The sequence below is a fragment of the Staurois parvus genome, unplaced genomic scaffold (genome assembly GCF_062004578.1).
Source record: "Staurois parvus isolate SC_StPar_1 unplaced genomic scaffold, SC_StPar_1.0 ptg000239l, whole genome shotgun sequence".
NCBI classification, from domain to species: domain Eukaryota; kingdom Metazoa; phylum Chordata; class Amphibia; order Anura; family Ranidae; genus Staurois; species Staurois parvus.
Window position 1 is genome coordinate 1,818,794 of NW_028318035.1, and position 17,942 is coordinate 1,836,735.

A 17,942-nucleotide genomic window follows, 5' to 3' on the forward strand; every position below is an offset into this window, starting at 1 on the left:
ACATGCTTGAGCTAGGATTTTTACAGCCCCCTTAAAGTGGTTGCAAACCTAAGACATGAAATATTAACAAAGCATATCCCTCTATAGTGTGTACTTGTCTCAATCCAGAGCACTAAGTGTCATTCTGTCTGCTGCCTCATTCCTCTATCACCTCTGACAAGTTTGCCTGACACCAAAAGAAAAAAAAGGTAACAGGGATGGGAGCTGCAGCATACAGCCTGTGATTGACAGCCTCAGCTGTGTTCCTGTGTGCTGTGCGGAGGGGGGGGGGTCTCTTCCCTCCAATCTGCTGTCAGAGCTCTCCTCACTGAGCTCTGCAGTGTGTAATTTCAGCTCTCCACCCCCTGCTCTCTGGAAGCTCAGACAAAACAAATTCTGGACTTTGAACGGCTGACAAGAAAATACTGCAGGTGAACAGGTACAACTTGTTTCATCTCTGTGTATCACAGGAGGCCATTTCATTGGGTATATGTAAGGGTTTACAACCATTTTGCCATTTTTGCAGCAAAAATTATCCAGGCCCCCGTTGTGTGCAATGGGCAGCACCACTGATTAACCCAACCCCTTCAGTGGAATAGGGCCACAACTGCAGTGCAGTGCTGCAGCATATACAGGTTTAAAACAGTCGGTGAGGAGGCAACATATCACCACCTCTCAGATGTCTCTGAAAAGCGATGCACACCGAATCACTTTTCAGGGGGCAACAAGCTCCTCTAAAAATGTTATAATAATGTGTACTTGTGAGCTACTATAGTGGTATAAAAAAATGCTTATAAATAGCTAACTCCTAAAAATGTGATGGTGCATCAACACAAAAACACATACTCATGATGCTGTGTAAAAATAGACAAATAAAATATTAAATGTGTCGCGCTCCACTACTCAAAAGTATTTACAATACTCTCCTCTTCAAACGTGCATAATATGGACATCTATACTAGTTGATAATATAAATAAATAAAAAAATAAATAAATCTAAATAAATATTAATCTATAATGGTATAATTTAAAATTAAAACACCACTTGTGCTGTAATTAATTATAATACAATTCTGCTAAATTAATAAAATTAATGATGTGAAAAAAGCTAATAAATCTATTCAAATTCCATGTGCGTGATATTGAAATTAATCAAATCAGATAAACAAAAAACCTCCATGCATAGTGATATATATGTGCAAAGCATATATGTGCAAAATTGCAAAATACACAAAACAATTTTATGAAAAAATAATAATGAAAAAATAATGAAAAGTAATAAACAAATTAATATAAAAAGATAATAAATAATAATAAAAGGAACCTCTATTTAATCTTGCTGTGCAGATAGTATAGTATGCTCACCTCACTTATACAGCCTAAAATAGTGATTAGAGCTATATACTAATTGTCCTTTACTTAGATGAAATATAAACGTCCCAATCTGTATATAAAAATATATGGAAAATATATTGCTGTTGAAGTGGACTGTAATGTTCCTCTAAAAAGCCCATCTCTGGGCACTTTTTTTTTTTTTTAATACACTAAACTAGAGGTAACAAAGCGTGTAATATAGATGTTTGTATATTAATTGAAAAGCACTGATAGACCTCAACTACTTCAATTATTTGCAACAAAATCCCTCAAGTGGAGATATCCATCAAATCATTGAAAGCCATATGTACTTTATAATTGCATACAAAAAATACACTGACAAACACCTAAAACCACTTGACAGTATTTATTCCAGCTCAGTGCTTTGTATGAACACAGCCCAGAAATGTTTTTTGTATAACCGTAAATTTCCTGCTTTCCAAATGTGTCGCCTGGAACTCCCTGTAACACCCTATTCCAGAAGAAGCACTTGGAAAGCAGGAAAATTACAGTTACAAAAATGATATAGGAGTTGTTTATATAGAAAGTGCCGGGCTGGAAATAATACTCTTGAGTGGTTTGAAAGTGATATTAAAGTCGCTCTTTTTTTTTTACCTAAAAATGAACTTACCTACTGTGTGCAAGGATATTGCACAAAGCGCCCCCTTACCTCCTCTTCTGGCATGTTCTGCTGGAGCTCTCTGCTCCTCCTTCCCAGAGTGTGCCCCTTATCAAGCCACTTACTATGGGGGCACGAATGAGTGCGCTCCCAAGCTGGGCTGTGGGAATCCATAGACACACACAGCACAGCTCACCCATGCCCCCAACCCCTCCCCCCGGCTATCTCTTCACTGGATTTGATTGACAGCAGTAGGAGCCAATGGATTCCACTGTTATCACTCTGTAGTTTGACACTGGAGATGCAGAGACCAGCCCTGCTGCAGACAGAAACAGCGCTGGATGAAGACAAGACCAAGGTTAGTATTTATGGGTGGAACAAACAGATAGTGAAAGGTTTTTTTTAATGCAGGGAATGCATTAAAAGGGGAGAAAAAAAAAAAAAAAAAAACCCTTTTAACGTCAGAACCACTTAGAGGGCCAGTTCACATCATAGAAAACACATTCCCAATGCGTTTCTGTATGTGCGTTTCAGTTCATTTTTTCCCCTTTCTTCAACCTAAATAAGGACCTGTGTTTTTGAGGGGCCCTAGGAATCGCAGTTTGTGGACTTGGCTGAGCAGGTTCCCGCACCTGTATCTGTGAGTTACATAGAGATCTATAAGTCACTTTTTATATTAGGTAAGCTCCCAGGATCAGGGCCCTCCTATCCCTCTTGTATTGAACTGTATTATCTCCCGTTATATTGTAAAGCGCTGAGCAAACTGTTGGCGCTATATAAATCCTGTATAATAATACTGGTCGGAGCAGAACTATCATTACCATGGGTGAGTTTGTGGTTTTTTTTTTCCTTTTTTGTTTTTTTTTTAACAGAATAAGGGTGGGGACACAGCTCATATTACCATTGGTGAATATGCAGGGGTTTTTTTTTTGTTTTTTTGTTTTTTACACAGGCCTGTTACATGGGCTGGTAAAGATGCTAATATTTCTTTTATGCAATTGTACTTTGAAATTTATTTTTACAATTACAATGGAAAGGGCGTGTCCAACACAGCAGCTTATTTTTAAAACGGACATAAAAAAGCCAAAAGCAAATCTATAAAACAAGAAAACAATGTACAAAAGGTTAACAGTTAACTTTTTTTTCCACTTCAGGGAAGCAAATTGCCCACGTTGAAACCTCTATAGCGGTGTTCTCTTCCGATAAGCCAGTGGTACATGACTCTACAAAAGAATGAATAAGCCATGAGTCCTTACAAAGTAAAAGGGTCAGTTCTTGAATACTTCTTGTTTAAATGCCACAAAAATTAAAATGAAACTGACATGAACTATTACACTTTCCCTTTAACACACAAGTCTTTGCGACGATGGATGACACTGGAGAAGCGTCTTCTGTTCCCCAACAGATACCTTCCAATGACAGCAAACCACAAATTATAAATAACCAAACAGGAAACCCATCTGTGACCTCAGCGGAAAGAACACAAAGTGCAAACTAAAGAAGAATGGAATATCACTCTGACATTACAAAATTGTTTTGGGAATTCAATAAGAATATGCAGTTCTAACATTCATTAGGGCCTGAGTCGATGGGTTTTGGGCTTATGTGGATGGCGTCAGTTTTGAGATACTTCGGAGATCATTCAGAATTTTTGACAAGAGCCTTTGACCTCCTCCAAGCGGGTTTTACATTCCTATAGACTTGTATGGGGATGAAACCCCAAACCAAAAGTCCATCAGCATAGGCTCTTACACAGTTGTAAGGAACTCACTTTTCACATTACTGTATACCGCCATTAGAGAACCTAAAAATCTTTCCTGTTAAACGTGGCTAGCACACAACTGATTGTTAAATTAAAACTATGACTATGTTGAATTAAAACTATGACTATGAGTCCTAGATCACATGCCCAATGAAGTTGAGCGATCTATGACGCAACGCGTTGGGTGGAGGCAGATGATGTAATTTTGCAGTACAGAACTGAAACCAGAAGTTCACGGTAGTGACATTGTGTACGCCTGATCTGTTTTACATCGGAATTCTGGCATTTCTCTGCTTGGATGCAAGTTAAATATTTTGTGAATAAAAGGCATCATTTTGAACGTGCATCACTTTGGTAGTATATTTTGTATTTTGAGCTTGCCTCCAGCTTTTATACAGAGGGCTTGAGTTATTAAAGGGAATTTGCATACCTGAACACCCTGCATCAGAGATCTGATCTGGTTTTTTGTTTTTTTTATCACTCTCGGAAAAGACTGTGTGGTTGTTTAAAGGAGCACAATACGACAATACTTTAACAAAAATAAGGTGCATGGGTGAGCTACCAGAAAGAAGCCTTTACTGAGCCAATGCCACAAAAAAGCCTGGTTACAATATGCCCAACACCTTGACATGCCTCTCTGGGCGTTCTGTGGCATTGGTGCAGTAAATGCTTCTCTGGCAACTCGACCATGCAGATAATATTTGTTCAAGTATCATCATATTGCACTCCTTGAAACAAGCACAGCATCTTTTTCCAGAGCGGCCTGTATTTCTCCTGAGGTTAACTGTAGGGTTTTTTTTGCATCCTGAACAATTTTTCTGGCAGATGGCTGCAAACGTTCTTGGTCTACCTGACCTTGGCTTGGTATCGAAAGATCCCCAAATTTTCTACTTCTTAATATGTGACTGAACAGTACTGACTGCCATATTCAGGGCATTGGATTTCTTTTTAATATCCTTTTCCATCTTTATAAAGTTCCATTACCTTGTTATGCAGGTCTTTTGACAGTTCTTTTCTGCTCCCCATGGCTCAGCATCTGGCCTGCTCAGTGCATCCAAGTGAGAGCTAAACAAACTCATTGACTATTTTACACACAGACACTAATTGCAATTTAAAAAGCCACAGATGTGGGAAATTAACCTTTAATTGCCATTTTAACCTGTATGTGTCACCTTGTGTGTCTGTTCCAAGGCCAAAACTTTCCAGGGTAAACTTTTGATCAGGGCCATTTGAGTGATTTCTGTTATGATTTAAAAAGGAGCCAAAACAACAATGTGGTAATAAATGGCTTCATATGATCACTATCCTTAAATAAGAGACAGGTTTTTTTGGCATGATCAGCCACATTTTCAATATCAATGCCAAAATTCATGATTTCTGCTAGGGTATGCAAACGTTTGAGCAAAACACTATCTATCTATCTATATATATATATTTATTTAATTATTTTTTTTTTTTATTAAGGACTCAATATATGTTTATAAACTGTATATGAAAATTGGATAGAGATATCTATCTCTATCTATCTATCTACATACATACATACATACACATACCCCCCATACATGTATAGTTTTTATATGCAAATGGATACACAATAATTGTTGCAGCATCAGTGGTATCACATACTATATTAAAATTGCTTTGTATATACAGGTGAAACTCAAAAAAATTAGAATATCGTGCAAAAGTTCATTTATTTCAGTAATGCAACTAATATATAGTAGTGAAACTAATATATGAGATAGACTCATTATATGCAAAGCAAGATAGTTCAAGCCGTGATTTGTCATAATTGTGATGATTATGGCTTACAGCTCATGAAAACCCCAAATCCACAATCTCAGAAAATTAGAATATTGTGAAAAGGTTTAATATTCTTGGCTCAAAGTGTCCCACTCTAATCAGCTAATTAAGCCATAACACCTGCAAAGGGTTTCTGAGCCTTTAAATGGTCTCTCAGTCTGGTTCAGTAGGAATCACAATCATGGGAACCCATACTATAGTGGTATCACATACTATATTAAAATTGCTTTGTATATACAGGCCTGAAAACCCACCTCTTCAGGGAAGCCTACCCCACCCCCTGCTAATTGCCAACCTCCTCCACTCTTCCTACCACTCCATCCCCCACAGCCTCCTGTACCACTATCCCCTCCCTCCTAGATTGTAAGCTCTAAAAAGCAGGGCCCTTGAACCCCTCGTATATCACATTGTATTGTTATCGTACTGTCGCATGTTCTGTCTCCCAGTGTATTTTACAGCGTCTACTAGGAGATTTTGGAGCACTTCATGCTTCCTTCCACAGACGAGCTTTATGGGGATGCTGACTTCATTTTCCAGCAGGACTTGGCACCTGCCCACACTGCCAAAAAGCACCAAAACCTGGTTCAATGACCGTGGGATTACTGTGCTTGATTGGCCAGCAGACTCGCCTGACCTGAACCCCATAGAGAATCTATGGGGCATTGCCAAGAGAAAGATGAGACATGAGACCGAACAATGCAGAAGAGCTGAAGGCCGCTATTGAAGCATCCTGGTCTTCCATAACACCTCAGCAGTGCCACAGGCTGATAGCTTCCATGCCCCGCCACATTGAGGCAGTAATTGCTGCAAAATGGGCCCAAACCAAGTACTGAGTACATATGCATGCTTCTACTTTTCAGAGGTCTGATATTGTTCTATGTACAATCCTTGTTTTATTGATTGCATGTAATATTTTTTGAGATGGTTGATTTGGGGTTTTCATGAGCTGTAAGCCATAATCATCACAATTATGACAAATCATGGCTTGAACTATCTTGCTTTGCATGTAATAAGTCTATCTTATATATTAGTTTCACCTTTTAAGTTGCATTACTGAAATAAATGAACTTTTGCACAATATTCTAATTTTTCGAGTTTCACCTGTACATTATATTGCCAAAAGTATTGGGCCAGCCCTCCAAATCTTTGGATTCAGGTGTTCGTCACCTCCATGGCCACAGGTGTATAAAATCAAGCACCTAGACATGCAGACTGCTTCTACAAACATTAAAGTTCAATACTCAATATTGAACCCTACAGACTAAGACTGGGATGCCATTAAAGTTCATATGTGTGTGTATAAAAGTAGGCGGTCCAATACTAATATATATATATTGATATGGGGGATGCTGAGCTCAGTGGTAGATGCATTTTTTTTCCCCTGTACCTCAGCTTGGTTCCTTAAGAGACTCATGGATTCCCTCCAGCCCCTTGGACTCACTGGCCTCTCCAGCTTCCTCAGTCTCCCAGAGCCTCTCTAGGTCTCCCATACTCTTGTAGCTGGCCAGACTTTCCCAGTCCTTAGGCCCAGAATCCCCCTCACAAGAGTTGTAGTCTCCACCAGGAGCTTCCAGCTCTCCCGACAAGGCTCTATCTTCAGGCTTGAAGCAATAGCAACTGCTATTCCACCTCCACCACTAACTGCTCCCACAAGCCCATTGTTATAAGGGCCGTGTGCACCTGGGCACACACCCTGCTGGTTGTCCACAACACCCGAACACAGGGTGCTCAAGACTCTTAGGAATTTCCAAACTACAGAGCCCCGTCCAGCAATACCTAGATCCAGAGAAAACTGCACAAGCAGTTTTCTCCACTCCAAATCTATGCTCTGTAGCATTGCACTAAGTAGACGTGCAAACTGTCTTTTTCCTGGCCATGTGCATAGTGACTGAGCCTCGCACCATCACAAAATTGTATTATATTAATATATATATATATATATATATACATACATACATACATACATACACACACACACAGCAGTAATATGGCTGGAGTGCACAACGATGATCAATCACAGTGCATAGCAATCAGGTCCTCCCAAAGGCCACATATAGAAAAAAGAAAGTTGTGTTGTTGCACAATGTGCAGCAATCAGCAATCCCACTCATATATATATATATATATATATATATATATATATACATATATATACATATACATATATATACACACACACACACACACACACACACACACACACAGTTGCAAGAAAAAGTATGTGAACCCCTTGGGATTACGTGGAGTTTTGTATGAATTGGGCATAAAATGTGCTCTGAACGTCATCTAAGTCACAACAATAAAAGAACACAGTCTGCTGAACATAATACTACACAAACATTAGATGTTGCCATGGTTTAATTGCACATAACATGTAAACATTCACAGTGCAGGGAGGAAAAAGTATGTGAGGCCCTAGCTTAATGACTTCTCCCAGAGCTAATTGGAGCCATGAGTGAGCCAACCTTGACTCCAATCAGTGTGATGATATTGGATGTGTTGCTGACAGCTGTCCTGCCCTTAAAAAACACACACCTGTTTTGGGTTTACTGGTTTCAAGAATGTGAACCATGCCTCGCAGAAAAGAGCTCTCAGAAGACCTACGATCAAGAATTGTTGACTTGCATGAAGCTGGAAAGGGTTACAAAAGTATCTCCAAAAGCCTTGATGTTCATGTGTCCACGGTAAGACAGACTGTCTACAAATGGAGAAAGTTTAGCACTGTTGCTACTCTTCCTAGGCGTTGTCATCCTGTAAAAATGACTGAAAGAGCACAGCGTAGAATGCTGCATGAGGTAAAGAAGAATCCCAGAGTGTCAGCTAAAGACCTACAGAAACCTCTGGTACATGCTAACATTTTTGTTGACACATCTACAATAAGGAAAACCGTAAACAAGAATGGAGTACATGGGAGGACACCACGGAGGAAGTCATTGCTGTCCAAAAAGAATATTGCAGCACGTTTGAAGTTTGCAAAAGAGCACCTGGATGTTCCACAGCACTACTGGCAAAATTTACTGTGGACAGATGAAACCAAGATTGAGTTGTTTGGGAAGAACACACAACACTATGTGTGGAGAAAAAAAGGCACAGCACACCAACATCAAAACCTCATCCCCACTGTAAAACATGACGGAGGGAGCATCATGGTTTGGGGCTGCTTTGCTGCCTCAGGGCCTGGACGGATTGTTGTCATCGATGGGAAAATGAATTCCAGAGTTTATGAAGACATTTTGCAGGAAAACGTACGACCATCTGTCCACCAACTGAAGCTCCGCAGAGGATGGGTGATGCAACAGGACAATGACCCAAAGCATACAAGTAATTCAACAAAACAATGGCTGCAACAGTACAGAATACGCCTTCTGGAGTGGCCCAGTCAGAGTCCTGACCTCAACCTGATTGAAAAGCTGTGGCATGACCTTAAGAGAGCGATTCACACCAGACATCCTAAGAATATTGCTACACTGAAACAGTTTTGTGAAGAGGAGTGGTCCAAAATTACTCCAGATCGTTGTGCAGGTCTGATCTGCAACTACAGGAAACGTTTGGTTGAGGTTATTGCTGCCAAAGGAGGGTCAACCAGTTATTAAGTCCAAAGGTTCACATACTTTTTCCTCCCTGCACTGTGAATGTTTACATGTTATGTGCAATTAAACCATGGCAACATCTAATGTTTGTGTAGTATTATGTTCAGCAGACTGTGTTTTTCTATTGTTGTGACTTAGATGACGCTCAGAGCACATTTTATGCCCAATTCATGCAAAACTCCACGTAATCCCAAGGGGTTCACATACTTTTTCTTGCAACTGTATATATATATGTGTGTGTGTTCGATATATTGTTTGCACTGAAGTTGGGGATACAATTGCACTGAGGAATTACAGCCTTTCATGAAAATGTGATTGCAAACTTTAAATTCAGTCATTTCTATGCTGAACGTAGGAAGACATTTGAGGTGCTGGCAGCCTCGCGGTGTGCACATAGGGTAGTACGTTTATAGTTCAGTGGCATATAACTCAGCCGTCCCTTTTCTCCATTTCTGGTCCGTAGATGTGGAGTTTTCCTTTAAGCACACATGAATATCAGAGACATCCAGGAATCTGAAGAGGTTCATCAGTGTCATCTATCATATCAACATTCTTGCACTGAATTTGATTTGTCTTGAAGACGTCGTTTTGAAAGGCTATAATTTCTCTTGAAATAGAAACAGGGTACAAGCTGTAACTATGGCAGCCGTGCCAGTCTTACATAATAAGAACAGGCAGCTACTGTGCTCACAGCTCTGTCAGAATTCCCATTTCCCCTTGTAAATGTACAATGAAAGTCTATTCTTCCGCACAAAAAGGTTGTGTTTGTCTTAAACCAGAGGGTACAGCATTGTCCTGTATACCAGGGCTGTACATGGTCTCCTTTACAATATGGCGGACTGTACACATGGGCCAACGTGGTAAGATCCAAGATAGGTAGGTCAGGAAATGTTCTGACAATGCCCCATTATATGTAACACACAAGAATTAAAGGGTTACTAAACCCACAGCAGTAATATCAGTCTGTATATGCAGTAAAGCATGCTTGTTATACTCATTGTGGAACCTAAGGGGTTAATCTCTGCATTGTGTAAAAAGGCTGTTTGATCCTGACTTCCCTTATCCTCCCCTTCATCTACTGTCCCCAATCCACTTCCTGATAGAACAGAGCCTTGGGGGCAAGCTGCATATGCTCAGTTTGGTGTGTATTGCTAGAGAGTTTGGTTTTTCTCTTAAGGAGGGTGCATGTGATCAGCACAGCGCTAATCAGTGCTGTCCAGACCGATGGTCAGGGGTCTTGCAGCCTCACAGGACAATGAGAGACTGAAAACTACTCCAACAAGCTTTAACCAATGCTCTGCTGAACATAGATAGAAGTCACAGGACTGCTCGAACTGCTGATGAGAAAAGGTATTTAGCAGTTTAGATTTATGAAAATAATTGCACTTCCATGTTCTGTGTAATGTAGGAAGTGTGGAAGACTGGATATACATGACTGGGTAAACCTACAAGTATTTTTTCACCACTTCTTTTACATTAAAATAATGAATGGAATCATTTAGAATGCGATTAAATGTTTTCAGAGTTGGTGTAGTAGAGCCCAAACTTTGTTTTTTAAATCTTTAGATAGAATAGGGAAGGGTTGAAACCCTTGTCAGTGTATTTATTGTTCTGTCCCACAGATTTCCCATCACTTCTTGTCCTGAAGACACAAAAGTGATTAGAAAGGTTTCCAAAATGAGGGGAATTCCTCTCTCAGGCCATTTTCAAAGAGGTGTTCTGCTTGGAAGCTCCATTCATCACTATGGGCAGGCGTTTACACTTGCCTACCTCAGGGTCTGATCAGGCCTGGAAGAAGAAAAAAAAAAAAAAAAAAAAAAAAAAAAGGGCTTTGTTCTCTTTTGTTTAGATGGAGCGGATCGGAGGGTAGTCAGGTATAACCAGGGGCGGACTGACCATTCGAGCACTAGGGCACTGCTCGAGGGCCTGGGGTCAGTAGGGGGCCCCATAAAATGCCCCTGGTACCTTTTATAGGCTTTTTGGGTGTGTTTTGAGTGTGGGCAAGGACACAGGGGCCCCATGATCCCCAATTGCCCAGGGGCCTCATGAGTTGTCAGTCCGCCCCTGGGTCTAACCCTCAGTTCACACTAGTGTGGCCTATGTTTGCTTGGGGTGCTGTGCCAAGTTTCCTGTAGAAAAAAGGTTCTCTGAAAATGCAGCTGCAGGGAGATTGCATGGGTCTTTTTGAACATGCGATTTCCCTGTGGCTCCTACACATGCAATCACGCTGAGGGCCGAGATGCGTAGGGGTGCCATTTAGAGTGCAACCCCATGCATTTTGCAGAAAGCAACATAATTCAGCTGCAGGCGAGTGCGGGAACAGAAGTGATCCCTGCATCCACAACCAGCCCAACGGCCTGAAGGCTAGTGTGAACCGAGGGTAAAGGGACTGTGGAATCCGTTTACTCCCAGCTGCCCATATAGTAGAGTAGGCCGTGTCCATGTCCACTTTGCAGAAACTGAGTGGGCACGGACCTGTCATCTGCCTGCTCTGTTCTCACCAGCAGGGGATCCGCTCACAGATGCCCTGCTAATCAGAACGGAATCTGCCCCATGTCAAAGGGGCCTTAGATAGTTTCACCATAGCAAGTGTCCCAGTTGGAGGATTTGCCCTCACTTTTTGTTCTGGTCACAACTTAAGATTTTGTCTTATAATCACTGTCTGCCTCAGTGACAAGGGTCACCGGGATGAATAATGAAAGTAAGTTCCCCAACAAGGGCACAGATAGCAGAAAATATTTTCCTAAAGGTTCATTCCCTTCCACGTTTTTTTTTTCTTTCTTAAATGAAGTTTTGGCTATACATACTTTTTTTTTTTTTTATATATAGTGGTCTCTAACTGCTCAGTCACACCAGGTTCTATGTGAGAACACACAGAATGAAGTGTGTTTGTTAACTTTCAATAAAGTTATTAAAAAAACAAAAAAAATTAAAACACTGATACTTTGTTACCATTGCAGATCAGATCACAACACAGACCCCAGAGGGCACACAATAGCTGCAGCATAAGGCACCCTCATTGGTTTGAACAGGCTTTAAATTGGAGGGACAAATGAGGAAAAAAGGGACAGAGGAATTTGGTCCCCCAAAAATAAAAAAAATAAAAAAAGAAGAAGAACAGTCATATCAAATAAAGGAAGTTTGGGAGCCATGTTCCAGCATGTGGGTGGGAATCCTCCAAGGTCCCATTCCTGGAAAGTAGGAGAGGTCCATGTCCAGCATGGAGGCTTCAAACATTGGATTCATAGCTCATCATAGGAGGCCTTTTACCACCATCTCCTGGTGTCTGCTCCACAGGGACTCCCAACACAAGTCACTAGACCTCTCAGTAGCCACTTTTGTGTGCATGCTCTATACCACAATATGTGCCTAATTTACATCATCTGTCACCCATGTCACACAGTACTAATTCTTTTATAGCACTTCTGGATACAAGTGGGACATACGCTCAAGTCATTTCATTAAAGTGCTGTGGAAAAAAAAAAATAAAAAACAGTGAGATGCACAGAGATCAATGCATTGACACCATGTCTCCCAGCACACACCAGCGGCACCTGATTAACCACTTCAGTACTGGGCACTCTTGCTCTCTTCCTGCCCAGGCCAAATTTTCAGCTGTTGCACTTTGAATGACAATTGCGCAGTCATGCAACACTGCACCCAAACAAAATTTTTATTATCTTTTTCACATAAATAGAGCTCTCTTTTGATATTATTTAATGACCACTGGGATTTTACTTTTGTTAAATAAAACAAAAGGAGAGAGAGAGGGGAGAGAGAGAGGGGGAGGGGAGAGAGAGGGGGGAGAGAGAGGGGAGGAGGAGAGAGAGAGGTGGAGAGAGGGGGGGAGGGCGAGAGAGAGAGAGGGGAAAGGGGGGAGGGGGAGGGGGAGAGAGAGGAGAGGGGAGGGGGAGAGAGAGGAGAGGGGAGGGGGAGAGAAGAGAGGGGAGGGGGAGAGAAGAGAGGGGAGGGGGAGAGAAGAGAGGGGAGGGGGAGAGAGGAGAGGGAGGGGGAGGGGGAGAGAGGAGAGGGAGGGGGAGAGAGGAGAGGAGGAGAGGGAGACAATTTAATGGTTGAACTGGATGGACTTTTATCTTTTTTCAGCCAGACTATGTAACTATATATTTAGGCCAAAATGTACTCTGCTACATACCTTTGGGGAAAATAGCCCAAATCAATGTTTATTATATAGCTGGCAAGCAAGTTAGTGTCCACAAACTATATATCTGAAAATTGATCAATCTCATTTTTTGAAGCACAAAAAAGGCCAGGACAGTACAAAAATTACCCCTTTTTGAAAAGTAGACAATCCAAGGTATTTAGTATGAGGCATGGAGAGTTTTTTGTCATACTTTTTTGAAAAATTAAGAAATTATGAATTCAGAATTTAAATGGGATAGAAGCAAGCAGACAGAAGTCACATTCATACAGGTTCTACTGGCAGATTGTCTGAGTGCTGCCTAGAATAACTATCAAGATTTGGAAAGCCTCCAAATAGCAGGTATAGCATGCTGCTCCAAATATCAGGGCGTTTTCCCCACACCCAACCTGAAATCTTCACCTCATCAAATATGTTATCTGCTCAGGAGTTGCAAACCAGGATTAAAAAAATACTATTAAATAAGGGCCAGCGCCCGATCTTTTCAAATGTCACCAGCATTTGATAAAGCGTCATGTCGCAAAAGTAGAAAGTCAAAATAAATACCAACCAGCAGCAATGACAATTCGTCTCTTCTGTAGCACAATCTTTGTAATGTAGCCAAGTTTACGATTCAACATTGTCGCACCTCTGAAAAGCGGCGGGCGGTATCATGCTTCCTCACCTATTTTAACCCGTAAATTAATGTCAAATCTGTGCACAGTGTTAAAATTAAGTGATATATGCAGACAAATACGGAATATATCTCTTAACATCCAATCAACGGGATTAAAATGGTTTGATCAAAGGTTCACACTTATGCAGGTTTCAGTGCGTTTCCCGGTTTGCAGATACACACTGCAGTCCATTTAACATGATCCTAAGGATGCAGTTTACATCTGTGCATTTTGAGCCGGTGCGTTTTTTGGAAAGGGTCAGGGACTTTTTTACGCAGCAGTTTTAATTTTGCGTGTAATAGACTTCAATGGACCCACACCAAAAAAGCAAGCTTTGCATTTTGTATGCGTTTCGCTGGGGGGGGGTTGCCAATAGCAAAGTATTGACTGATGCAACTTTGATGCGACTTTGGATGGGTGCAACTTTGATGCAACTTTAATGCTTTTTGAATGCCAGAGAGTGTAAAGTCACATTAAAGTCATATCAAAGTTGCACTACATGAACAGAACGGTTATACTTTATTGGCAAAAAAAAAAAAAAGTTACATTAAGTTGTACCCATCCAAAGTCACATTGAGAACTCGTTCACACTTTTTTTCCCAACTCTTGCCAAACACCCCTATAGCGTTTGACAAGCGTTGGTCCGGCATTTGCGGAGCATTTTTAACGCTCCACAAATGCCACATGCGCGGTTTAGCGGTGGTTGCTAGGCGTTTGCCAAGCATTAAAAATGCCCCACAAACACCTATAATGAAGTTTGAATGGTGTTAACGCTCCGCAAACGCCTCGCAACCACACACAGGGGCCGGGCGTTTGCGGAGCGGCACCATAGACTTGAATAGGAGGCTTCAATTCCTCCCGACTCAACCAGAGGCGTCCGTTTTGCCGCGACGCAACGCTAACGCTCCCATTTGAACAGCACTATGTGCTGCAATGTGCAGAATTTTCCCAAGCGTTTGGGAAATGATAAAACGCTTCCCAAACGCCTGTCTGCCGCTTGCTAACAAGGCTAGTGTGAACGTAGCCTAACATCAATACTTTCCTACTGGAAAAAAAAAGTTACATTAACAGTTGCATCAAAGTCGCATCCAGATTGCATTCAAGTCACACCAATGCAAAGTTGCATCTAAGTCACACCCATCCAAAGTCACATCAACGTCAATACTTTCCGATTAGAAAAAATAAATAAATAAAAATAAATTAAAAAAAAAAAAAAAAAAACATCAAATATGCTGGTTCAAAAAACGCACTGTGAAATCGCACAATCCACAATCTGCATTGATGTGAACCTAGCCTGAAACCAAAAAAATTAATTCTTGCACCTTACCAATGCTTGGATATGGCGGCTGCATTAGTTTTTTTTTTTAGTCTTTTCTCCCCCTCTGTTTACACCTGGTCATCTGATCAGTAACACACCTTCTGTATTAGAGGTGCCCTCACTCTGGATTAAGGAGCACAGGAAGCAGAGCAGACAGCAGCATTGCCAGTCTGGGGAGGGGGTAGTGTTAGACGTATGAGCAGATTTAAATACGCTAATAAATTGAAGTTAAACTCCAGCTAAGACTTTATAAATCAATCATTTACAGCAAACAGTGTTTTCCTTTTGGGATATTTACATAAATAAAAGCTGCTTGTTGTAAGCGCCCCTGTCAGTTTTAAATGGTTGGCTCATCTCTGTAACTGATGCAATCGGCTGGAGGGCTTGATCTTTTGAAAAACAGCAGACTTACTGGCCTGATCACCAGGTGAAAATAGAAGAAAGTAAGCCTAAAAAACAAAAAATGAATGCAGCCATCATGTCCAAGAATTGGTAAACTGAAATATAATAAATGTGTGCTTTCATTCAGTGTGACCAAGTCTGATAACAACTGGTGATCCTCAGTGCAAGTGCTGCATTCTTCCACCAAATCAACACATAGGGCCACTTACCAGACAACTAGGCCTCATAATGAAGGATGTCTAAAAGCGCTTGATCACAATGGTATAAAACCCCAGCATCAGGGGTGTAATTCTCCCACACATGGACCCCAATTAGAGCACGACAGACCGGGATGTGCCCTGTGAGAAAGAAAGAGAAGACTCCATAGTGTAGTACAATTCCAACACGATTTATTAAAATAATTAGCAGAGGTGCTCACAAGACCAGAAGTATGAAGAGCATTCAAAACAAAGCACTGCTTCACTCTTAGCTGGCCAGCAAGCGTGATGACGTCACTGCTTCGCTCTAACCAATGCGTTTCGTCACAATCCATACCGTCCAGGGACATATGCTGCATCATCGCTTAAATGGGTTGTGTTTGGTGGCACCACTGCCTGCCAAATGTGACAAGGGGACTATTTTTGCTGTGGGGGGTGAAGCATCATGACTGCAAGAATATGAGCACCCCTATCTACTGCCTTTTATAGGGAGTGTCCATTTCTTTGTCCCGCGGCATGGGTTTGGTTCTTCCTACCAGCCCGTCTCTTTGCATTCACTACCCCCCTACATTCAACGCGTTTCGTCACATTCCATTCCGTCCAGGCACATATGCTACATCATCGCTTGAATGGGTTGTGTTTGGGGGTGATATTGCCTGCTGAATGTGACAAGGGGATGACTTTTGCTTTGGGCCGGAAGCATCATGACTGCAAGAATATGAGCACCCCTATCCACTGCCTTTGCAGCTTAAGAGGGGTGGGTAAAATGCAGCTCAATTGCAAACAAGCCAGAATTTAAAAAAAAAAAAAAAACACTTCTTGGAACGTCAACTTCTTGGTTCCCCGGTATGGGTTTTGGTTCTTCCCACCAGCCCCTATGTCTTTGCATTCACTACCCCCCTAAGTTAAATGTATTTCAGCACAATCCATACAGTCCAGGGGCATTTGCTGCACCACCTCTTGAATGGGTTGTGTTTGGTGCCGAATGTGACAAGGGGATAATGTTTGAGGGTGAAGCAGCAAATGAGCACCGAAAAAGGTCTCTGTGTTGCTTGCAGCAATCAGATTCAGATATGCAGTAGAATCAAAAATTCAAGTGATTAATAGGTTGCAGTCGATGCATTTTTGTGCCACATTATGCATTTTTTATTAGAATAATAAGCATGTTATACTTATCTGCTCTGTGTAATGGTATTGCACAGCTAGGCCCTGAACCTCCCCTTCTGAGATCCCCCGCTGGTGCTCTGGGCTCCTCCTCCTCTTGGAGCATCACCATAGAAATCTGCTTCTTATGGGGGCGCACCTGTGGGCTCGCTCCCAAGTTGGACTTTGTGCATCTAATTAGTATTGAATTGGGCAGACACCTATATTACATAGTTCATGGTAGAGGAAGCAGATTGTTCAGATTGTATAGTGTATGGTAGCCATATATGTAACAATCCGATCGAATGATTCTGCAAAGAATAGGATAATCTGATCAGTTCTATGAATTGTCGAAAAGACGCATTCTTTTGTCATTCATCGATTTCAAGCAAACCTAAAATCAATTTAATCGTATTGATTCTTACCAAAGAGCCGATTGTAGGAAAGTAGATCATGGATATGATCGTTAAGTGTACGCTGCATTGAACGATCTTTTTCATCTTCCAATCATATTTTTGACCAGACAGTAAATCTATAGAAAATGCAAATTGTATATAAAATCATTGTGTATGGCCACTATTGGAGACATTCACTCTACTTGCCCTGGTGGCCATTGTCGCTGGTATAGAAAGCGATTGGAAAACCCATAATTTGGCTGTCACCTTGACAAGAAATAGGGGAGAAATCTTCCAAGGGGGACACTGGTTCTGGTGACAACAGTCTAAGGCAAGTGTCACTTTCAGGCTGGGTTCACATTGACGCGGTGTGGAATTCACAACGTTTTCTGTGCGAATTCCGCACCGCATCAGAACCGCACTCAGTTCATGCGAACCGATGCGGGTGTGTATGCGAAGTCAACAACACCCCGAAATCGGTCCGCAAAATGCGGTGCGATGTGCAGAATCGAATCGCATAGGTGTGAATACGAATGCCATCC

General features: G+C 41.4%; 1 long non-coding RNA gene across 1 annotated transcript; it reads right to left on the reverse strand.

Moving 5' to 3' along the window:
- Window positions 1-3,015: 3,015 nt before the first annotated feature.
- Window positions 3,016-17,539, reverse strand: LOC149459979 (uncharacterized). The gene is made up of 4 exons (XR_016313174.1): window positions 17,431-17,539; window positions 15,875-17,316; window positions 13,840-13,953; window positions 3,016-3,195 (listed from the first exon to the last, which is right to left on the reverse strand). It is a non-coding gene; the product is annotated as an uncharacterized LOC149459979 (long non-coding RNA).
- Window positions 17,540-17,942: the final 403 nt, after the last annotated feature.